The 26,248-nt window shown below is 35.7% G+C and overlaps 1 long non-coding RNA gene across 1 annotated transcript in view; it reads left to right on the top strand.

Moving 5' to 3' along the window:
* Positions 1–16,559, top strand: part of LOC138348405 (uncharacterized) — a 43,405-nt gene extending 26,846 nt beyond the window's left edge. The window contains exon 2 of the long non-coding RNA XR_011221008.1: positions 16,311–16,559. This is a non-coding gene — a long non-coding RNA (uncharacterized lncRNA). The remainder of the gene's footprint in view (positions 1–16,310) is intronic.
* The last annotated feature ends 9,689 nt before the right edge of the window (positions 16,560–26,248 follow it).

The raw sequence follows: 26,248 nt of genomic DNA, 5'->3' as shown, positions 1-26,248 counted from the left end.
ATAAACAAAAGCACCAACAATCAATTCCATAAAAAGTGTATCACTTACTGAAATCAATCCTTCAATACTTGAACAAGACAACTAAAGATTATTAAAAAACTCTAACTATTGAAAAGTCTACTATCAAAGAGTCTAACCCCCAAAACGAGTTTTTTTGAACTATTTATAATAAAAAAATAATAAAAGAAGGATTGTCATTACTAAAAATCTGTCAAAACGCGTCTGGGTCGACGAACCTCGTGACGGACCTTCTTGGTCACGACGAGTCGTCATGGCTTCCGTTATCCCATACTTCACAAATTCTTTTGCTGCTTTCTTCATTACCCTCAATGGACAGGTATAACGGACCGTTCCAATCATGACGGTCCGTCGAGGGTCTCTGTTCCATAATACTTAAACTTCTTGGATTTTTGGTACTGAGACAACTCTCTGATAATTGCGAAGAACCAGCAGGACGGACTGTCGTGGCCATGACGGTCCGTCGTGGACTTCCGTAATCCCACACTAAGTCAGACTTCCCCATCTTCCATCAGTAGCTTCACTACGATGCCACCTAATGACCATCACAGGCTTAAACGACCGTCATAAGCTCTGTAGGTGGCCTTTTCTATATTATTTTGCTAAAAAACATCTGTGTTCATCTTTGGACAGATTTCCTACAAATAAGGAGAAACTTACATAAAAATCAATACAAAAAGGATTTTGGACACATAATCAAGTTAAGAAAAACGCATAACAAATACCATGAAACCACAGTACATTAACACCCTCAACTTAAATTCTTTGTTTGTCCTCAAGCAACGCAAGACGACTCACTACAAATTCTTTGTATAATAGTATCCATATTTTAGCTTTCGTAATCATTTGGCTATCAATCCCGATTAGTTTCGTCATGTTTATGCATGTTATCACTATTATGTTTGAATTATGTGGAACCATACCATGACATAGACTCACCACTCACTGACACCTATCCTCTTCAATTTCTTACCGAGGTGTTAATATTTCCAGTATTGCAACTAGTGTCCTAACTTCAAAACAACATCCTCCTTTTTTACACAATGATTTCAGTTTGAGTATAAGGATTACTTTTAAACACCCACTCTCAGAAAAAATTCAAAACTCATTCATACATATTGCCATAAGCTTGCCCTTATTTTCACTGCTTTTAGTTCGCCATACAACTCTTAGGATCACAATAGGACTTTCTTAGCTTGTAACGTAGGCTCAGGGTCAGGTAGGGTACATTTAGTTATACTTAAGTGACTTTTTGTCCTCCTTGAAATATCAGCTAAACATATCACTTTTAATCGTTTTATTTTGCCCAATTTCTCATATTCTTTCTCCCTGCTATTTTCCTTTCCTTCTTAATTTGTGTAAGTTACTCTTTTCTTTTATTTCTTGTATTTATTATAATTTTTTGATTTCACTTTTCTTTCAACTTGTTCTTGATTCACTTTACTTTTGTTCTTTCTCTATCTTTTTTCTTTCAACCCCACTTTCCAGAACATTCCTCATAATATCCACCCTAAACTTATGGCTTTGCCATGAGTCAAAGTAGAAAATACCCAAATTTGGGTCAGGGCCACGAAAAGGTGGTTTACTGTATTAGCCACCCTCAACTTATGCATTTGGCATAAGCTGAGGTGCACATGTCCAAGAAGAGTCCAGGGCCAACACATTATTCCCAAAAAAGATAAGTTGGGGTGAAAAAGAAAGGTCTATTTTAAGCTCAAATCATTTGGATCAAAGAGGGATTGATTTCATTCATTTTTTATTTTATTTTTTTAGGCTAAAAATTTGCTATATTAAACAAGGGCCTATGATCCTACTAATTGTCTATTAGAGCTTACTTTTAGTAGGACTAACCAAGAAAGTTGTAGATCAGTACAAATAGTAGACTATTAAAATTTTTCTCACACTCACTTGACATTTCATTACCCTACCAGATTATCAGACACCTAGTTCAAGTCTTAGACTAAGGGTCATACAGTGATGTATCTCTATGTCATGCTCAGAGCCACACATTTATCAATTACTGTGCCTATCCATGCATAATTTACATTACATCGCGATATCATTTTTGTTTTAGCTATCATGCTTCAGAGTTATACTATGTACACAAGATATAGACATGCCGGTTCAACAATAAAAATAATCAGTCTCATAGGGAAAAAGAACACAGGCAAGAAAACCCCAAAAGACGATCATGAATTAGGCTACTCAGACATCACCCTAGCACTCATTTTCCATTTAACCCACCCCAACAAAAAGATATGCAATTCTCCCCAATGCATAAAAAAACTGAAATACGATAGTGGTAGGTGAAGCAAACTGGGGGCGCAAAGCGCCAATGATCCGCAAGATGGTGGGTCCGGTTCCCTGTAACCCACTACCTATGTAGTCTGGACACCCTCAGTAGTTTCCTTATCAGCAACAACACTATCAGAAGTGCCTCCCGCTGTCTCTGCCTCTCTAGAGCTAGATACCCCCAGTAGCTGACTCTAAAGCCCTGATCTGACACGCCTCCTCATCAGCAATCAAGGATCTCCTCCCAGCCTCCCTCTCACGGTGCTTCATCTTTCTTGTTGTAGCCTCATACTTGTCTTGACCCCTACGCCTCTTCTCATGATCTCGAGGGGGAGGTGGTGAAATCTCAGAAGTGGCGAATAAAGCCGCCAACACTGTGTCCTCAGCAAGCTCTGCAGAAGGGGCCTCAGACTCAGACACCCTAGCCTCTAGAATCATATCAATATCTATTTGCAGACTCTCTACCACAGCCTGAACGGTCGACATGTCCACCGGAGGGGCTGGCCGGGCTAGAACCTGTAACTTAAAAGCGTCTAAGCGCTGATGAACCTCAGCGATCTTCCGCTCTGCGTCCTGTGCCATTTTACGCTCCAAGCACTCCTCCGCCTCAGCATTAGGCCTCTGCATCAAAGGATGGATGTGATACAGAAGTGTGGCCATCTAAGCCTCTACATTCTGAACCGTAGCATGCGGGACCAGAGCGGGGAAAGGGGATGAGCGAGGAGCTTGGGGCAGTGCTACTACCTGGGATGGACTCGACGGGGGAAGTGTCAGTGGTCGATGAAGTATCCTGTGTAGCCGTTTGATTATGTGCTACCGTATCAGCCATATTTTCACTAAGTAGAGGCAACTATCGATGGGGCCCTATGGGAGGAGCCATTTTATTGGCCTCATCCTTGATGAGGCCGATATCAACACTGCCCATCGGAGTCTTGAGATGATCAATGTGCCAGATGGGCACACCTGCGGACCTGCATAAGGAAAATATCATGCACGGAAAAGGGTAAGTAGTGGTGACCTCGAAAGGCCTCTTGTGCATGACCACCTGTAGAAGCCAAGCGAAGTCCACCCTAAACTTGGCTATCATCGCCGCCATCATAAATGAGCAATCCCATTTAACTATATTATCAACAGCTGTGGGGGAAAGGCAGTGGCAGACAATCAACCATAAAAACATAGCCGTGAAGGTCACTTAAACCTTCCTAATGGCTCCTTTAGGCTCCGTTACCTAGTAGTCACCCTCTCAATCAATAGATAAGTGCAAGTCCATTCACCTCTTGGTGGTATCTCTCAGCGATGGCTGACGGAAGAATTGGCCATCATTAACAATTTTCAACCGGTAGTCGAACTCGGCGGTGAGAGGGGTCCTATTGCCATTAACACCCTCGCCATACAGATTGATGTTGATGGAAGGTAGGGAGATGTCGACCTGTATTCCGCATTACTCTGATGTGCTAAAGTGGGGCCTTTTTGGCGGGGGCAGCCCGCCTATCGATCTATCATCGAAGAGTAGCCACATAAGAGGCGTAAAACTCTCAGACCAACTCCTCAATATAGTGTCCCAAAGAACGAGCTGTCCACTCTAGCCAGTGTTTGGTAAAGAGATTGTGGATATCTCGCATGGTGGGGAGACCTCCCGTAAGGACCCACCTTTCCAGTGTAAGGGTTCGTGTCATGACGCCTTTATCATTTAGAAACTTGGCATCTGAATAAACTTGATATTGCCCGTCGACATACCACTTGTTGGGCTGGTCGGCAACCAGGGTGAGAACACAATTCGGTGAGCCTAGAGTGGAATTAGTGCTATCAGCCTTATTAGACGAGGCAGACTGTGCAGCTGTGGTAGGTGTAGGGAATTCTGCGTACCCGGAGGCTTCCTCTGACCACGAAACTCCTAAGGAACTAGACACTCCTTTTTCATGTGTAGCTGACCCAGAAGGTGTGCCGATCAGTGTGCGCTCCTCATCGGACTGGGATCCAGTAACTACGTCATACACTTGCATGTTCTGGGAACTCAATTCAGTTAGAAAGTCAGTTCTCAGTGTTTAGTAGTAGGGTTTGCAGCTGTCTTCCTTTATTCTATCTAGTTTAGTCTTCATTTGAGGATGGATGTTACCAAGGGAGCGATAATGTAACACCCCCTATGATAAATAGATCACAACTAGTTTTTTCATAAAATCTACTGGTACAAGAGACGGTGCCATCGATGGACCATAGCCTAACCCATGATCTGTCCTGCATATCCCTTGATTGTGTCAGAAAGCACCCACAATCTCAATCCAAAAAATTTGACTAAGTGTTCAACGACAGACGGACTTGTAGTCCGTAGGTTAGACTACGGGCTGTAGTCTGCGTCCGTCAATTAACACTTCATTCACGCACTATCTAAGAAGAACCACGATTGACCAGCACGGTCTGTATATGGACCTACGGGCCATACGTCTTACCATAGGTTGAACTTAGCAGACAGTTAGGGGGGGAATGAAGTTTGGTAAAATACAAATGATCATAACACCTTAGCACAAAATGAATTAGGTGTCCCATAACCTACCGAAAGTTAGATAATTGAATTATATTTGCTTAGACACCGACTTTGTAAATATCTAACCTCAGAGTAAAAATTTATGCCCGTTTTAGTAAAAGCATACCGAAAAGGCGCAACCTACGAACCAAATGACGGACCGTCTATCAAAGTCGTCATTTGGTCCAACAGCAATTAACCTAGGGGACTTTTGGTCTTTTTCCACTTTCTTTAAACCCTAAGATACGTTGTTTTGACCCTAAATCATCATATTTTAGTCAAATAATCCTAGAAACTTAACTAAAACTTACTAATGTCATTCATTAAATCAAAACATAGCAAATTAGAAGCAAGAAAGGAGAAAAAGGTTAAGAAACCTAGTTCAAAAACGCATGAAATTTCAATATGTTGCAGCCTCAAAATTTAAGTGTTTCTCCATGAATTTCATCACCAACTATGTAGGATTTCATTAGAGGAATTCTTTCACCCATTGAGTCCCTAGTTTTCAGTCAGTTCTTGATATTTTATCATGATTAAACTTAGGATTTCAAGAAATTCATGAATTTATTAAATATATGTTCCAAATAAGATTGTAAAGTTATTATTCAGTTTATCGCATGAATTTCAGAACCCTAGTTTTTTAATTATATAGTTCTTGCATTACACTTGCTAGGTTATATTTTTCACCTATTCAGTTATACATGCCTCAGCTTTTAATGCATCATCATAAGATTTGTTGCACTCTCAGTTTGCATGTTTAGTTTTGAGCTATCAAGTAATTATAGAAGATACAGACATAATAAGTTAAATACATAAATAAATGGGAGTAGCATAATACCGAGTTAGACTAGGGTTCAGCATGCCCAATTATTCCTAGAACTACTAGCCATGTAAGTTGTAAGTCCCCTCTCTAGGTAATAAGTGTAATGATCATGCCAGCATGCATTTACACCTTTGGCAGGGTATATTGGGTCCTCTCGATGGGGCGTATACATCGGACTCCACAATTAGCTCATGTGGCTTTCTTATCGGTTAGTAGTAGCTCCCACAGTTCAATTAGACTCTCTTGCATTGACCATTTCACAGTATTCTCAGTATTTAGTTTCAGCATGTTATAAATTGGTCATTGAATTCAGTTACCTCAGAATTCTCTCTATCATGTTCAGATTATTATACTTGCTTTTGTAGTTGTTCATTTATTATTTATTTCAACTTTATTGTATCCTAAATTCTCAATACCTTTCAATTACTGACACATACATGCGCCACATCTTCTAGTGATGTAGGTTTAGGTTTTCAGCACACATATCATACATAGATAATTTTTTGAGCTTCAGTTCATTTAGTGGTAGTCCTTATTCTCATAGGACAATAGTCATGAGTTTGTTTTTCAGTATTTAGTCTTTTAGTTTCAATTTTTGCAAGAATTAGCTGGGGCTTTTCCAAGGATTTCTAGTCTACTTTAGAGGCTATTTTTGAAGATAGTTTCATATTTGTATTGAGTTAATATTTCCTTTATATTATACTCATTGTTTTCAAATATTTAAGTTTTAGCATATAGGTATTCCCCATCTTTTCAATTTAAGTATGATTTAGCTTTCGCAATTATTTATATTCTTTAGTATGCTCATGATCATGCCAGTAGGGTTTGCTTGGGATCACGTATGGTCCTAGGTTTAGTGTACGCATCTCGAGGATAGCTCGGGGCGTGACAACCTTCTAGAAAGAAGCCTAACTAGCAAGTGGTGCATCCTCAACTCGATTCTTCTTCCATTGATCAAACCAAATTCTCGCAACATCCTTCATTTGGTATGTAGCTAGGTCTACCTTTTATCTATCATTAACGTTCATGACATCAAATATCTTTTGCTGCTCCTCAATAATGTTCTTTGGATTCTCAGTAGTTCTTGAACTAGAGAAACATGGAGGGTTTATCCTTAAGAACTCAAGAATTCTCGAAATGTCCGTCGCTTATTGTCAAACTACTTTTTTCTGCCAAACATGGTTAGTCACAACTTTACTCATCATCCTTATTGCTTCTTCAAATTCGACATAAGTAACATATCTTTGGGTTGAACTTCAGTTACATGAGGTACCCTTGTTGCTCTTCAACATTACGCCTAGCAAGACACCCTTTGATAAATCTTCATGGAGGAGTGATTATCAGAAAATACGTTCAAGCAAAAATTATAAGAAACCTTATTAAAGATTAAATTCTTACGCATGAAATGAATATGAAAGAAGTGAGAGATTTCCGTGAGTTTTGTAACTTCTTAACTATAAATGTGGTGTGCTTCGAACCGATAACTAAAACTCTACAGAAATGGCGTCGTATTATACTTAGGACTATCTAACTCAGTTCTGTGATACTAATTTTTCACTCCCCGATCCTACACCCCAAGTGGGACTAGCGCTCGAGAACTATTATAGTCCTCATGAGAAATCTTTACTTGACTTACATACTACCAAAATATTAAACTAATAAAAAATAAATTTACATTCAACTAGCCATCAAGGAAAACTCAAATCTCAACTTAAGATAATGATAATGAACAAACTAAATAAGTAACATCTAACTATCTATCAAACCTCTAAAATAATTTAAGATTCACACCGGGACAAGATTTCCAATTATCCTAACAAATGTAATACTAAACAACTAATGATACCAAGGGATTTCTTTAAAAATAAAGGAGGTTCACCAACTATCTCTAAACACTAAACTAGTTCAATGATGCATTGGATACTGATTGTCACGCCCCCAGCTAAATTGGAGACACGAAAACGTAATCTATGACCACAAGTGATCCAAAGCAAACCCTGTTGGCATGATCATAAGCATACTAAAGAATAATAAAGTGTTGCGGAAGCTAAATCATAATATAACTGAGATATTTGAAAACAATTATTTTAATACAAATTAATATTAACTCATTACTAAGCTTAAACTAACTATGTCTGAAAATTGCCTCTAAACTAGACTGCCCAGCTAAATCTAGCAAAAAGTGAAACTAAATTACTAAACACTGAAATGAAATTCATGACTATTTTCCTCAGAGAATGAGGACTCACGACTGAATCTGCTGAACTAGAGATCTGGAATTCAATCTATGCGTGGTTAGGATGTTGAGAACCTGAACCTACATCACGAGAAGGTGTAGCGCATGTATGCCTCAGTACATGAAAGGTAGTAAGCATGTAGGATAGATAAAGCTGAAACAAAATATAACTGAACAAAAAAAATAGCAAGTATACTGAATATGAGCTAACTGGATGCAATGACTCATTTATAACATGATAAGACTTAATACTAAATATACTGATAAATGGTCAATGCAAACACTCTGACTGATCTGTGGGAGCTACTAATAACCGAAAATAAAACCACATTAGCTAAATGTGGAGTCTGATTTATACACCCTACCGAGAAGACCTTATAAACCCTGCCAAAGGTATAAAGGCATGCTGGCATGACAACTGAGCTGATTTCCCATAGAGGGGACTTACAACCTTATTGGCTAGTAGTTCTGGGACTAATTGCGTACGTTGAACCCTTGTGCAACTCGGTATTATGCTACTCCAAATAAACTTATTATGTCTGAGTTTCTATAAGTAATGGATAGCTCAAAACTGCACAAGCAAATTGAGAATGCAACAATTAATATGGTAATTATGCATTTATAACTGAGGCATGTATATCTGAAATGTCTGAAATATCTGGCCTAGCATGTGTAATTCAAAAAATAATGAGATACATAGCTAGGGTTGTGAAATTCATATAATAAACTAAATAATCACATGATAATCTTATTTGGAACATAAAACTAATAAGTTCATGAAGTTATGTTGAAGTTCTAGAAACTCTAGTTCTAATCATGGTATAGGAATCAAAAATCTGACTTAAAAATAGGGACCTAATGTGTAAAAGGAACCAACTAGTGAAATCCCACATACTTGGTGATGAAATCCACGAAAAAATACTTAAGTTTTGTTGCTGAAACTGCTGGACACTTGTTACGTTCTTGAACTAGGGTTCTTGATTTTTTTTCTTCTTTCTTGCTTCTAGTTTTCTAACATTTGATTTAATGATTTTAATTGGATATGTTTTGTTATATTTCTAGGCTTAAAGTGACTAAATTCAGATGATTCAGGGTCAAAACGACGTAACATAGGGTTTAAGCAGTGTCGAAAAGGTCAAAAAGACACCTATTGTTGTCAGGCCAAAAAACAGCAAGGACTGACGGTCCGTCATATTCCTGACGCCGCATCGTTAGGTCTGTCATCAGGGACTGTTCGGTAGACCTTTACTAAAATGGGCACAACTTTTTACTCGGAGGTGTTATTTTAGAAAGGTCGGTGGCTATGGATATATAATCTAATAAAATATTTGTGGGTAGGTCATGGCACACCTAATTCACTTTGTGATAAGAGTTATGACCATTTGAAGTTGACCCATCTGCATTTACCCTTATCAAACTGAAAATTTTTAACCTACGGATTGTGATGGTCATCCGTAGCTCTTGTTAGAGAGTGGGTGAATGGAGATCTCGACTGATGGTTATGTACTACGCACCGTCATTTGAACTACGGACTGTCGGTTTGTTCGTTGATCAAGACTTAGCAAATTTTTTCCTATCTGAATTTTTGGGAGTTTTTGATCCAATTGACGGTTATGGATGATGGACCGTCGATGCCACCGTTGGTTGCACCTTCAGATTTTTCTCAAAAAACAGATTTTTGTTTTAGTTTTTGCTACGGGGTGTTAGATTATTTCCCCTTGGGAAAATTCGTTCTCTATAGTTGAAATAGAGGTAGAGAGATACAAACCCCAACTTCTAAACATAGAGAACTCAGTTTATGACTGTATTGAGTTCCGAGTACATGCAAATACGCTAAAAATGCAATTACAAACTGAGGGAACATGATTATAAGACTGAGTTTATGCATGAATGACGATAAAACTTAAGAGAAACTATTACCTCAAGCTGGAGTTGAATCGGAAGAAAAGAGGTGATTATACTTGGCTTTCACAAAACCTTGATTAAAGCAATTTCTTTGTTTCTCAGCCCTCAAACCTGACGGTCAAGAATCTCAACTGGTATATCCTCATAACAAAGACCATATTTTACTGCCACACTCTCTAAAGGTACCACAGAGGCTAGATCACCCACACACTTCTTCAAGACTGAGATGTGGAAGAGCGGATTTGCTGTTACTAATTCTGCTGGCAACTCTAGGTCATATGCCACCTTTCCTACCCTTTTCAAGATCTTGTGAGGTCCTATATATCTAGGGTTGAGTTTCTCTTTCTTTCGAATTTTTTATCACCCTTCCTATAGGTGTGACTTTCAGATAAACACAATCATCAACATGGAACTCTAGTTCCCTTCTCCTTACATTTGCATATGATTTTTGACAACTTTGGGTTGTCTTAAGTCTATCTCAAATGAGTTGTACTTTCTCCATAGCATAAAGGACAAAATCTGGCCCTAACAAAGCTGCTTCACCTAATTCAAACCAACTAATAGGAGATCTAAATCTACGCCTATATAAAGCCTCATAAGGGGCTCTGAATGCTTGAATGGTAGTTATTATTGTAGGCAAACTCAATAAGACGAAGGTGATCATCCCAACTACTTTTGAAATCGATCACACAAGCTCTCAAAGAATCCTCTATGGTCTGAATAGTATGCTCTTGCTTCCCCTCCGTCTGTGGATGAAATGTTGTACTAAAGTTAACTTGAGTACCAAGACCATTCTGAAATGACTTCAAGAAATGATAGGTAACTTGAGGACCTCTATCTGAGATGATAGACAAAGGAACCCCATTCAACCTCACAATTTCATTTATGTAAAGCTTGGCATACTCCGCCATCGAATTTGTAGTCTTGCCCCCTAAAAAACAAGAAGACTTATTCATCCTATCAACTATCAATCAAATTGAGTCATTCTGTGTGCGAGTACAAGGTAATCCTCTGATGAAGTCCATATTGATCATGTTACACTTCCAAGTAGGAATATCAATCTCTTGAGTCATATCTCCTTGTTTATGATGTTCTACCTTGACTTGCTGACAATTAGGGCACTTTCTCAAAAAATCTGCTATATCCCTCTTCATGTAATTCCACTAATAGACCTCTCGCAGATCGTCGTACATTTTAGTGGCAGCTAGATGAATAGAAAACCTAGAGTTATGGGCTTCTGCAAGAATATATTGTTTCAACTTTCCCACATTAGGAACACACAATCTACCCTGGTAGTAAAGTACTCCATCTTCCCCTTGGGAGAAAACCTCCACTCTCTGATTATGGACTGTACCCTTAAGTTCAAGCAAGATTGGGTCACTCTCTTGCTTTTTCTTAACCTCCACTACCAATGAAGATTCTACCCCATTCTGAACTGCTACACCACTGTCTAATATGATCATAAGGCAAACTCTCAATCGAGTAAGCATGTGAACATCCTTCACTAGCTCCTTCCTTCCTTCCTAAAAATGGGCTACACTACCCATAGATAATCTACTAAGAGCACCGGATACTACATTCGCCTTACTAGGATGATAATGCACGCTCATATCATAATCCTTAAGGAACTCCGGCAATCTCCTATAGCAAAGATTTAACTCTTTCTGGGTGAACACATACTGGATAGCTTTTATGAACAGTGAACACATCGACATGGACACATTACAAGGAGTATCTCTATATATTGAGTGCAAACACCACTACTGTAAGCTCAAGGTCATGAGGAAGATAGTTCTTCTCATGCACCTTATGTTGTCTAGAAACATAAGCTATCACCTTAACTCGCTGAATTTACACACAACCAAGGCCAACTCTGGATGCATAGCAATAGATTACGTAACCATCTGAACCGTCTGGTATAGTCAAGACAGGAGTTGTAGTCAATCTAGTTTTCAATTCTTCAAAGATTTTCTCACAATCATCTTACCATTGAAACTTCACCATCTTCTAATTCAACTTAGTCAATAGTGACGTTATGGATGAAATCCTTCTACGAACCTTCTGTAATAACCTGCTATACCTAAGAAACTTCTAATATCTGTAGTAGAGGTAGGTCTGGGCCACTGTTTCACTACTTCTATCTTCTGTGAATCCACTCGAATCCCTTCGCTACATATAATGTGACCAAGGAAACCAATGAATGCAATTATAACTCACATTTAATAAACTTAGTGAATAACTGGCGATCCTTGAGAGTTTGTAGAAGAATTATCAAATGACTCGCATATTCTTCCTCACTCCTAGATTAAATGAGCATATCATTAATGAAGACGATAACGAACAAGTCTAAGTACTGTTTGAACACTCTGTTCATCAAATCCAAGAAAGTTGTAGGAGAATTAGTTAGTCCAAATGACATAACTACAAATTCATAATGACAATACCGAGTTAAATAGGCTGTTTTTGGAATGTCACTATCTATGACTTTGAACTGATGATAACCCGATCTGAGGTCTATGTTTGAGAAATGTCTAGCACCCTTAGTTGGTCAAAAAAGTCATGCATCCTAGGGACGGGATACTTATTATTTATTGTGATCTTGTTTAACTGTCTATAGTAAATGCTCATTCGGAGAGAACCATCTTTCTTCCTTACGAACAACACTTCGTGCACCCCATTGTGAAATACTAGGTCTGATGAAGCGCTTATCTAAAGGTCTTTCAACTGCTCTTTTAATTCCTTAATCTTTGTTAAAGCAATTCTGTAAGGGGGAATAGAAATAGGCTGGGTATGTAGAAGGAGATCAATTCCAAAGACAATTTCCCTTTCAGGAGAAATATAAAAATCATAAAAAATGGATATTCTAAGTAATGCTTAATGTGTCTAGAATGCTAATTATAAGACTGGGTTCATACGGATTGATGCGCATAGAATTAAATCTCAGAACCCTTGCTAAATCCAATAACTAACTTGGGGAGTTAGTTGATCTAGGAATGCTTGGGTCAAACCATGTAGGGTTCTCGAATATGAATATTTACTTGAAGGAGTCTTTACCGGGCTTAAAAAGGGAAAATCTTAGGTTTGGAGGGTCTAAGGGTAAAATGATCTTTTTCCTGTCTAAGGGTAGAATCATAATTACCATAAATATTGAATCAAATAATATAATAAATAAGGTGGATGGCATTTTAGGGAGAGAGGGCCGACATTTGGCTCCTGAAGTGATGTCTTGCTCCACCCGGGTTCGAACATAGGTGGAAGAAATGAATTAAATTGTTTTAATTTAAGCTGATAAATTAATGTAATTAGTTTATGTTTATTAGTTATTAGCGGAATTAAAATAAAAGGAAATCAAATTTTTAATAATTAATAAAACATTATTTGACTAAGTACTAAAATAGACTCCTAAGCCTAATAAAACTCTTCTGTCCCACACTCATGTCTCTCTCACGTCTCTAACACTCTAATTCACGTTTTCTCTGCCAAAATAACTCCAAAAACAGTAGGTTAACCAAAGTTTTTAAAACTTATAGAATTCACAACAAAAAATAAGAAAACAAATGAAATCAATCACGTAAACAAAGTTAAGTTTGTCCGTCGAGTTGGTGTTGACTTTGAGCGGATTTGGACGTGGTTTTGGGAGAATTTTTTTGGCAGCAAGTCGAAGTTTGAACGTCATAAAAGGTATGGGTTTTATTAAACTTGGTCCCTTTCCCAAGATACCCTTAAGGCTCATATGAATCTACTAAAAAACTAGGGTCGTTCTTGTCGAAATCATTGTCCCTAGTATCCCTTTGATCTCAATGTGAAATAGGTTAGAGATCATGTTGTTGGTATGTTTGCTTGTAATTCAAGTATGAATTTTGATTTTAGTGATAATGTGTTCTTGATTATGTGTTCGGTATTGTAAGCATATTAAGTTATGTCAACCAAAAGTATGTGAAAAGTGATACGTTTTTATGGTTGAATTTTATGTGTGAATGGTTGTGTAAATCATGAGGTTTAAAAGTGGTGTAATGCGGCTGGATGAAATGGTTATTCTTGGATGAATATAATAGTAAAATGATTACACATAAAGATGCAACAAATAATCCATGAAATGCCTTAAGAATTAATGCATGAATGATGATAAAAAGAAGTTGAAAATAGTGAACAAATTTCCAGCATTTGGTAGGTTGGGTTCGGCCAAAAAAATTGGTAAAAAATGCAATCAAAAATGAATGTAAAATAAGTGATATAACTAAGTATTGAATCCAAGACATCATTAAGTGAAATCTACAAAAAAATCAACACAATATTAAGATAAAAATAGATTGGAAGAGACTAAATTTCCAGGCTGCTGGAAATTTAGTCTCGGTCGACTTTTAAAAAATGAGCTTCTTTTAAATAATTTTTCAAATGTGAGATCATTGAGGATTTAACCATGACATCACTTAATTAAAATATCATAAAAATTTCATGAGAAAAATGCAATGAATTTAGATGTGGTGAGTGGGGATTGAACCCACAACCTCTTGAATGGATGAGAGAGTTAGGAGAAAAATTAAGGAGAAAATAAATGTAGAGAGTGGGTATTGAACCCACAATCTCTTTGATAGGTTAAAAAGTTAAGAGATAAATTAAAACAAAAATAACGAGCTTGTGGGGGGTTTAACTCACAACCTCTTTTACATAAACGAAAATGGAGAGGAGAAAAAGAGAGGAAATATTATGGGGTTTATGAGGATCGAACTAGGGTCCCCCAAATCAGAAAAATGTGATTATCAAGTGTCTAATCAGATTAAAGGTTGTCCAAGGGATTCGAAATAGGGTTCCCTTGCCCAATTCCATATTTACACATAAGTCATACGTAAGTAAATATTTAATGAATGCTGCCTCTAAAGATCGATATCAATAACTTGGCATATCTACAAGATGCATAAGTCTTGTACCATATAATCTTGGGTAAATATGAATAACATAGACAAAATATAAATGAAGCACCATGGCTTGAATCTATAGACTCATAAGTCTAGCATACATTTAATGTAAGTGAACCTAAGATGTATGTGATAAAATGATGTAACCCTAAAAGGGTTATGTAAGATTGTGAAACACACTAAATGGCCAAGTGCATTGGCGTATGTTGAAATGAACAATGAAATTAACAAATTAACAAATAAATCATAAAATGAACAATAAAATGATGAAACCGTAAATGGGTTGAGTAAGAGTGTGAAACACACTAAATGGCCAAGTGATTGGCATATGTTTAAATAAACATTCACGTAAAATGGGGTGCGTAATTATGAAGGGAAAATGTGTTAATCTTAATGAATGTGGTGACAACATGATATGAGGCTAATGTAAAAGATGAGATCAATCTCAAACGAGCCTAAGTAAATGTTACCAAGCATACTCACCTATGAAAGAGTAAGCTAATGAAGAGACCAACCTCTATGAACACTATAATGAAAGTGTTGAGATTAACACACTTAATACTAATGATGAAATGAGAAATCATCTATTGAGCAATTATTTCCTCATACTAGAAGCCAGCTTCCACGATATATGAGTTGAATGTAATGGAACTTTATCCTGAGCAACAATAGACTAGGTATGAGCGGTGACGCCTTCTTTCGGGAAGGGCGGAGTTTCATGTAACTCATATGAGATGAGACTGTCCGGCATGCCGGGTATGGTTTTTCTTATATCTCCTAGTCATCGAACTTATACTGCCAATATAGGGATCTGGCGTGGTTCAATTCCCATGTACGCTAGCATGTTTTGGGTCACTTTTGCCGGTGATTCCACCTCTTTTCCGTGTGGGGTTTCATGAAACTGGATTTCATGATGTTCACATGTTCTATTTCAGTAAAAGTTAAAGTTCCCCCTAATTGAATGAGGCCAGCCTCAAATGATGCACATAATGAAATGAATGAGACTTAAGTTATTAGGATAGGATAAACAAGAGGTGAGCTACACTTAACTAATGATACTAGATCATTCTTGATTATTGCACAATGAACTCGATGAAAGTCTGAAACTACATCCTAGGTATAGCTGGTGTTTACACTAGCCTATGAATGAAATGAAATAAAGTACGTATGAATTAATGAAGCAGACTATGTGTTTTCTAAAGAAGTCTCCCTAGTTGAGGTCTCATATGTTGAGCCCTCATTTTTGGGAAGTCTTGATGTTAAGTCAATGATTCCAAGGTCTCATAGATATGAACGAATATGAAAAATTTTATGTGCTATATACAATATGTTATGTGTTATGTGCAAGATGTTATGTGTTGTGTGCAATATGATAAGTATGATGATTCATGTTACTCTCATGGCATTACTTTCATAATCCAAATTTTGAAAGCTCACTAACTTTCCTAATCTTAATTTGGCAAGTCCACTGACTTAACGTTCCATAATAATGTTGTTACGAAAGAGTTGTTCTTAATCATGCATGTACTTGGCGTATGCTTGCATATACCCATACTTAGTACAAGTGTGTACTAATCCCATAAAACTCTACAATTTTAGGTGCAGGCACAGGTGAACGCTAGAGCTACAGGTTGACACTGAAACTATCCGACATGGAGCATTCATCCGGACTTGGTAGGCCCTCATGTTTGCAAGGATGCTTGCCCATTATATTCTAGCTTAGTTATAGGATTGATCTAGTGGAGTATGTTCCACTAGCATTTCTTTCCGCTTTTGTTCGGACATTTTATTGGTGCCATTTTGGAAAGTATACATTTAATTTTATATTAAAATATTTCTTTAATTTGATGATCTTAATGTTAGATTGTTGATAGTTAAAAATTATGAATATAATCGAATGATTAGTATATATGTTAAGACACAAAAAGTTTCAAATTTTTCGCTAAAATTAACATATACGAAGTAAGAATGACGTAAGTAGTCTTTTCTACGACCTTTGCTAGGTCAACAACCGGTCTCGTATAGGGTCTATACTTCGGTCGTTACAGGACTCTGGAAGATCTTTTGGAAACACTTTTACAAATTCACAGACTAGTGGAACTGACTCAAGAGTTGGGGTTTCAAGGCTAGAATCCTTAACCTGAACTAGATGACAAAGATAACCCTTAAAGATCATCTTTTTGTCCTTAAGGTAAGAAATAAATCGACCCATAGGCGCTAAGCTACTACGATTGGTTCGTCTTGAAACTGAAAAAGAACAATCCTACTTCTACAGTAGACCAAGACATAAATGGAATGTAACCAATCCATGCCTAGAATGATATTGAAGTCTACCATTTCTAACTCTACTAGATCTGCTGAGGTGACTTTCTTAGAGACTATGAGAAGGCAATTTATGTATACCCTCTAGCTATATATGGGTCACCGACTGGAGTAGAGACTGAGAGAGGTTCTGAGAGAGTTTCTGGATTGACATTGAATTGGACTACTATATAAGGAGTTACAAAAGATAAAGTCATGTCTATTTTGTTTCCACTGAGTGAACCATATGTGAGTCACATCCTTGAGTTTATAGGATGCCAATCTCACCTATCACTACCAGTTACTAACATCACACCAAATATATAGTTGACCTCATCAATGAACTTCTTCGGGTCCATACCAACTTGCGACCCTAAAAACTTAGGCGGATTCTTCTTAACAAAGTTACAAACTCTGGCTTCCACTAATCAATCATTTCTATTAGTAGGAACTAAAACTTTCTGATTGTTTCATGTTCTCATACTTTGAGCCAAAAGCTGAATTGTCATTCTAAAACTCTGCACTTGAACTTCCTACTCAATTACTCAAGGAACTGCGTTAGCATTGCGGTTATTGGCATTCCATGCCTAAGCTCTATGAGAAGGCATGTTCTTAAGCGCTCAACGTCAAGTTAGAATGGAATTAGATCATACCATACGCACGGTAAGAGTAACAAAAAGGTGAAGTTTTTCCTAAAATACTTCATAGACTCCCTCTCATAAGATGTGGTGCACTTCACACCCATGAAAAGGAATCTACTAAGTGCGGCTCTTCAGACATCCTACGACACATAAACCTAGTGCTCTGATACCAAGTTTTTTCACACCTCGAGCTACCCCCGAGACGCGGACACGGAACCTAGGACCAGTAATAATCCTAAGCTAACCCTACGGGCATGATCATGAGCATACAAAAGAATAATAAACTAATATGGAAGCTAAATTAAAATATAATCTTAAAAATTGGAGAATACCCATATTTTATAACTGAGATATTTTAAAACAATGAGTTTAATACAAATTAATATTAACTCACTAGTAAGTTGAAATTAACTATGTCTTAAAATAGCCTCTAAACTAGACTACCTAGCTAAATCTAGCAAAAACTGAAACTAAATGACTAAAGACTGAAATGAGACTCATGACTGTTGTCCTTGGAGAATGAGCACTCACCACTGAATCTGCTGAACTGGAGATCGAAAATCGATCTTTGCGTGGTCTGGATGTTGACAACCTGAACCTACATCATGAGAAGATGTAGATGACGTATGCGTCAGTACTTGAAAGGTACTGAGCATGTAGGATAGAGTAAAGCTGAAATAAAACATAAATGAACAAACAAAATAACAAGTATAATAATCTAACATGATAAACTAAAGGGAATAGGGTCTGATATACCCTCAACATTATCATTTGGAGCTGATAAACCCCTTGTTATGAAAGTGGCGCATATATACCCCTACTTATAAACAAGTGGCTCACATATACCCTTTTCCTCTAACGGAAATGAAAAAAAAAGATAATTTTAATCTAACTTCTAATAATTTTTTTCTACAATAGATAATCTCATATGGGTAAATTTAATCCTTGTAAAAAAATTTGAGTTTTTTTTGTATCACTGACTAATTTAGAATTATTATTTTGATAATCAAATTTATTTATGTTTCACTAATATTCTTGTAAAACTAATTGTAGATGAACAAATTTTTTCTTCGAATATAAAAATCAAATTACAGTATAGACCAAAAAATAGTTTAAATTTCTATTTCTTTAAAAAAAGGAATGAAAGAAAAAAATAAAATAACAAGAAGAAACTCAAATAATTATAATAAAAGAAGTCAAAAAATAATTTATATATTAAGAAAATTAAAATATACCTTGAACTTTGATAGAAAATCATATATATCCCTAAATAATTTATTTTAAAAATTAAAACTAATAAATATAAATTTAAAAACTATTTTTTTAACTTCCGTTAAAGAAGTCAAAAAAAATTATGTATTAAGAAAATTAAAATATACCTTGAACTTTGATAGAAAATAATATATATCCCTAAATAATTTAATTTAAAAATTAAAAGAAATAAATATAAATTCAAAACTATTTTTTTGACTTCCGTTAAATGAAGGGTATATGTGAGCGATTTTGTAACGGTAGGGGTATATGTGAGCCGTTAGTATAACCGTAAGGGCATATATGAGCCACTTTCATAACGAGGGGTATATCAGCTCAAAATGACAATGTTGAGGGGTATATAAGATCTTTTTCCCTAAACTAAATTCAGATTTAATTGAATGCAATGACCAATTTATAACACGCTACAATTAAATACGGAATATACTTATAAATGGTCAATGTAAAGAGTCTAACTGATCTGTGGGAGCTACTGATAACCGATAATAAAACCACATGAGCTAAATGTAGAGTCTGGTGTATACGCTTCATCGAGATGATCCAATATACCCTGCCAAAGGCATAAAGGCATGCTGGCGTGATAACTTAGCTGATTGCCCACAGAGGGGACTTAAAACATACTTGGCTAGTAGTTCTTGGACTAATTGGGTACGCTGAACATCAGTCCAACTCCATATTATGCTACTCCTAATGAATTTTGTAAATTAACTGATTATGTTTGAGTTTCTATAAGTAATGGATAGCTCGAAACTGAACATGCAAACTGAGAATGCAACAATTAATCTCGTAATTATGCATTTATAACTGAGCCATGTATATCTGAATTGTCAGAAATGTTAGACCTAGCATGTGTAATATAGGAAATATAGAAATACATAGCTAGGATTCTGAAATTCTTTCAATAAATTGAATAATAACATGATAATCTGATTTGGAACATAAAACTAATAAGTTCATGAAGGTATGTTGAAGTTCTAGAAACCCTAGGTCTAATAAAGTTATAAGGATCAGGAATCTGATTTAAAACTAGGGACCCAATGGGTGAAAGGAACCCACTAGTGAAATCACACATACCATGTGATGAAATTCATGGAAAAATACTTAAGTTTTGTGGCTGGAACTGTTGTACACATGTTTCAATTTTGAACTAGGTTTCTTGAGATTTTTGTCCTTTCTTACTTCTAGTTTTCTACCTTTTGATTTTAATAAATGACTTGAATATGTTTTAATTATGTTTCCAGGCTTAAACTAACTAAAATTTGATGATTTAGGGCAAAAACAATGTAATTTAGGGTTTGGATTGAGTTGTAAATTTCAAAAACACCCCTAGGAAAGTTGTTGTCGGGCCAAACGACGACCAGGACTGACGGTCTGTCGTCTTCCCGACGCCCCGTTGTTGGGTTTGTCATTAGGGGATATTCGATAGGTCTTTACTAAAATAGGAATAACTTTATACTCGGAGGTGTGATTTTAGCATGGTCGGTGGTTATGGTAATATAACTCAATTATCTATATGTGGGTTGGTAATGGGACACCTAATTCACTTTGTGCTAAGTGTTATGACCATTTAAAGTTGACCCAACTGTATTTCCCCTTAACTACCTTCAAATTTTCCACCTAAGGACCTTATATGCACCTACGGATCGTGCTGCTCATCCGTAGCTCTTGTCAAAGAGTGGCTGAATGGGGGTCTCGATCAACGGTCACGGACTAGGACCGTCATCTGACCTATGGACCGCGTGTCAGTCAATCGATCAACACTTACCCAATTTTTTGGGTGTTTCTGATCCCATCGATGGTTGTGGATGACTAACTGTCGTGTGTCTTACGGACCTTCAATGCCACCATTGGTTGAACCTATAGATTTTTCTTTACAAAAATTGATTTTTGGTCTATTTTGTCTATGATGTGTTACAGTGATCCATGTTACATGTGTCTGCATCAAAATAGGCTAAATGGCATGAGTACATTTATTGTAGGAGTATGCGACGAGAATTTAAAAAAATTAACTAATCTTGAAAGAGATGAGGATCTAACCTTGCTCAACTAAACTTAACATAACTAAACTCATTTCAATAGAATGAAGCTCAAAAGAAGTGCAATATAAACAATAGATATTTGAAAACATGATGTCAACTCTGTGTGTATGCAAAGATACATGTAACTTTTAATTTATGTAAAATATAATCAATTGTGTATATCAGAATATAATTACTTCTCTAGGAGTTTCTCTAACCTAAAATCATCACGTAAGATCTATTGTGATGATATGGCAATTTGTTTCATCCTGCCAGGCCATCCTATACCTTGCCGAGGGAATAAAACATGAACGACTAAGTGGATCCAGTAGTCTATGCTAAAAATCACTAACTATCCGAGAACAATTAGCCGATCTAGATTCACGAATTATTATAGAGAATTCATTGGTAGAATGGGAAGAATTTGGGGAAGAAGGGCATACAGGAAATGAATTGGAAGATCGAAATGTTGGAAGAAGAAAGGATTTAAAAAGCATGACCCTTTTCTGACCATGGAGGCTCGATGTTTTATGGGACTTGTGTGTTGTTTGAACTCTCTGGTATATCGATGTTCAATGTTACACCCATAATGTGATACTAGCTTTTTTTTTGCGTAAAAACATACTTATTTATGAGATTTAAGATAATTTCTCAAAACATAGTTCAAAAGTTTTCTTGGAAATCATAGTTTTCTCTCTTTCTTCAGTTAGAAAGTGATTACTCATTTTTGAAAACTAGCTCAAAGGCTCTTTGGGAATCGAGGTTTCCTTTCTAGTTTAAATGTAAACTTTTTTGTAACCCTTTAGAAATACATATTCCCCATATACTCTTGAAGAGATGAACTTCAACCTTATTCTTTACTCAAATTGAATTTTAAGTCCTAAAACAAAGTTAAAAACATTTTCAAAAGACTTCTTTAATAGATCTATGAAATTCCTAGACGTGGCTCTTAACGTTCCTTGAATGTGAAGTTATAGATTTAAGGTGATGATTCATATTTATGGATGATTTCTAGGTGTCTAGAATTCATTCATAGTAGTTAGAATCAATAGAAGTGTTAAACACTTAAGAAGGACTTAAAAAGAATAATTGTCAAAAAACTAATGAAAAGCGATGATTTTGGTGCATCCCACGCGCGGCGCACGAACCCTAAATTATTGGGCCTCCTTTCTGCCGTGCCGCCCCAACATCTCTCTTGCTGATAGGGAACGCTACTCCTGACTCTCCCTAGGTGTGTCTGATAAATTTTTCAAGTCGTTTTATGATTTTTTTTTTCTCAAATTCACTTTAGAATAAGATACGCAAGGGATATACACGACATATAACTCAAATAACAAAAGGAAACAACATTTTAATGGCAAGAAAGTCTTAATCCCAACTCATATTGAAGAATGTAATCAATTCAATAAATTGATTTCCCAATCTTTTTAGGATGAAAATATGTTGTATTAAACATGCTTGGAACATGGGTGAGCTAACCTAACGGTTTGATATCTCAAATACCTTGTAGGAATGGATTCATAGTGAAGTCCTCAATAAAACTTGAACGTTCTTGAAGAATATTGTCTTTTCTCCTTTTTTCTCTTTTCTTCAAGTCCTAGCATAGATTTTCAATTTTTCTAAACTAACGAAACTAATTTTTTTACCCTTAATAAAGTCACTATAACAAAGAAAATTAATTGGGTAAGGAAAAGACAAAAATGCCTTTTAAAAATTTGGATTGAACATTCCTTATTTGAACAGCCCAACTTCTAATGGGCGTATACCGCTCATACAAACATAGCATCAAGCAATCTAAACGGCATTGAAGAGATTATTCCAATATTTCCTACAATATCTAGAAACACATCAAACTCATCCTAATTTAGGAGTTATGGTAATTTAAATTTGACCAAAAAACCAACTGAATATATTTTACAAATTTCAAGATTTTTATATTCTTTTTTAAAATGACTATTTCCCTTTTTTTAAAAAAAACATTTTTCTTGTTATGTGCTATTATTGTTCGGAACAATGTTAGAATTAAGTATCATTCATTATTTATGAAAAAAAAAATTTAATGTCATACTTAACTACTAAAAATTGTGTGAGTCTTTATCCTCTACATGACATATGATGACTAACTTTCAATAAATCATAGAGAGTTTACATCCACAATCCATAGAAACTTATACTTTATTTATCATTTCTTTTATAATTATTTACATAATTTTTTTAATTTAATAATATTCACATTATTATTAATATAATTAATACATGCTTTAATATCCACGTGCAACGCACGTGCATCAACACTAGTTATTTCTAATGGTACAAAAAAGGCTAAACTCTTTATAAGCACAAACAACACTAAAATGGATCTAGTATTCTTGACCAGCCTACCTAAGAATCGGAACAGTCTAAAAGATAAGGGGTGGGGGTGGGGGTCAAAAATGATATACACAAAATTCTTAAAAGGGAAGTGAAAAGTAAATTAGAAAAAAATTCATCTTCTTTAGCGATCGTCTCTTTTATTGGCGACTTTGCCGCAGGTAAGATGTCCGTTATTTTATTTTATTTTATTTCATTTCTGTTTTTGTAAATTTGTTACGTGATCTGTTTCACCCTTATAATTAATAACTAGTTTCACGGCAAGTGTGTATAGTATGTATAGTATAAAATGTTGTAAAGATACTATGCATATCTTTTTTGCATAGTTTACGATGTTGAAATGTTTTTAAATGAGTAATGCATATTCTCATAGATCTAATTGTATTTTGAGATCAAAATGATCAACATCATTAAAACATTTTCAAAATGGATTTACATTTAAATACATGGAAAAAGTGACATTTTTTGTGTTAATATGTAATAATATTTTACAGAATATTATTACTCAATTATCATTTGAGTAAGGCATTCATAGAAATATAATTTTAAGAACAAGAAGTGTAGTTTGTTGTTATAACTAATGATGGTAAAATAGATGTTTGAGCATATGCAAAATATGTAACTTGACAAGTGTTTTAAAATGTTGGGGCGTGAGGTGAGGTATTTTATATAGTAAGGAGTGATAGTTTGTAGTCTCATGAATGTTCAGTTCATAGTTTTATTACTATTAGAATAACATAAACAAATCTTTCAATGATTTTGAACTCCTCTTTGCTATCAAACCTATTTAGTCACAACTGACTTAACGTCTGTATTGCTTCTACGAAGTCAACGTTAGAAACTTCTCCTTTGGGTTGCACTTAAGGTGCATTAGGTAACCCTTGTCACTCCTCAACATTACACCTTGCAGGACAACCTCTGACAACTCTTCGTTGAAGCGTGATTATTTGAAAATCACGTGCAAGAACGATTTAGAAGAAACCTTATTAAAGATCAAACTTTAACGCACGAAATGAGTATGAATGAAGTGAGAGATTCTCCTAAGTGTTCCATCCTCCTAATTAATGATGTGGCGAACTTCACATCGATATCTAGGACTCTACATACACGGATTCATAGAATCCCTAAGACTCTTGAATACTATGCTATGATACCAAGTTTGTCACCCCCTGAGCCTACACTACGAGCGGAATTGGCACTCGAGAACCATTGTTGTTCCCAAGGAAACCCTTGTCATGATTTACTTACTTAGTGAAAGACTTAAATCCCAAAATATAAATTTATATACTAAAGTACAATCTTACAAAGGAACATTCAATTGTCCATTAAGGTAAACTAAAGTCTCAACATAAAATAATTACAATGAAATGACTAAATAAGTAAGATGTAACTATCTATGAAACCTCTAAAACAACTGAGATGGATGTCGTGACAAAATCCCTAATTATTTTAAAAAATGAAATACTAAAAAACTAATAATAACAAAAGGATCCCTTCGGAAATCAAGGAGGGTCACCAACGAAGTCTGAATGCTCAACTAGATCAACGATGTGCTAGATGTTGATCCTTCTTACTTGTGTCTGCATCATAATAAGATGCAGGCCAAATTGTAACAGTGCATTGACTGTATGAGTATGCGAAGGAAATTTTAAAACACGACATAAGCATGAAAGGAGCTGAGGAACTTACCGGGGTTAATTCAACCAACCATAACTGAAATCATATTAATATAAAGTAGTTTAAAAGATGTGCAATATAAAGAAAATATGTTTAAAGAATGATGTCAACTCTGTGTATATGCAAAGATTAATGTAACTCTAAAATGTATGTAAAATTATAATAAAGAATACAATTACTTCTCTAGGAGTTTATCAAACCGACAACCACCACGTAAAAGCTATTGTTATGATAATACATTTTGCCTCATGCTACAGGGTCGTCTTATACCTTGTCGAGGGTATAGAACATTAACTCCTAAGTGAATGCACTAGTCTATGCTTAAAAATACTAAAGGAATCATCAAAAAGTATGACCCTTTCTTACCCATGGTGTCAACATGGTTTGTGGCGGTTTTGTGGTTTATAAACTCTCTACTATATCAGTTTTGAATGCTACTCACAAAATAAAATACTAGATTTTTATGATTAAAAATTACTTCTTTATGTGATTTGAGATAATTGTTCAAAACATAGTTCAATGTCTATCTTCAAAATCAAAGTTTCCTCTCTTGATTCATTTAAAAAGCGACCTATCTTTATGAAAACTAGCTAAAATGCTTTTTCAAAATTAAGGTTTCCAATCTTGTTTAAATGTGAAAATATTTTAAATCCTTTGGGAATACATAGTCCCCATATACTCTTGAACAAATGAAGTTCAACATTACTCTTTACTCAACTTGAACTTTAAGACTTAAAACAAAGTTAAAATCATTTGCGGAAGACTTCTTGAAAAGACTCTAAGAACATCATACACTTAACTCTTGACTTTTTCCTTGAATTTGAATTTATGGATTCAAGGTTATGATTCATGCTTCTGGATGATTTCTAGTTTTTTAGATGTGATTTAGAGTAGCTAGAGTCAATGGGAAGTGTTAAAAAATATTAAAGGTACTTAAACAAATTGATCGACAAAAAAACTAATGAAAAACGACAATTTGGGTGCATCGTTGGGGCACCCCGCCAACTCCAACTTACTGCGTCTCCTTTTTTGTACGCCTCTCTAGCGCATATGGGGCACGCCACACCTGACCCTTCTTAAGTATGTCTGATAAAATTAACAACTACTTTTGTGGTCCTAAATAGATTTATTCTTATTTGTTTTCTCAAATTCACTTTAGAATCAGATACCCAAGGCATGTACAAGACATCTAACTCAAACATCTCAAGGAAACATCATTTTAATGTAAAGAAACGCCTTAATCCTAACTCATATTGAA

This window comes from Solanum lycopersicum, chromosome 5, assembly GCF_036512215.1.
Source record: "Solanum lycopersicum chromosome 5, SLM_r2.1".
Taxonomy (NCBI): Eukaryota; Viridiplantae; Streptophyta; class Magnoliopsida; order Solanales; family Solanaceae; genus Solanum; species Solanum lycopersicum.
This window is presented reverse-complemented; position numbering and strand designations above follow the sequence as displayed.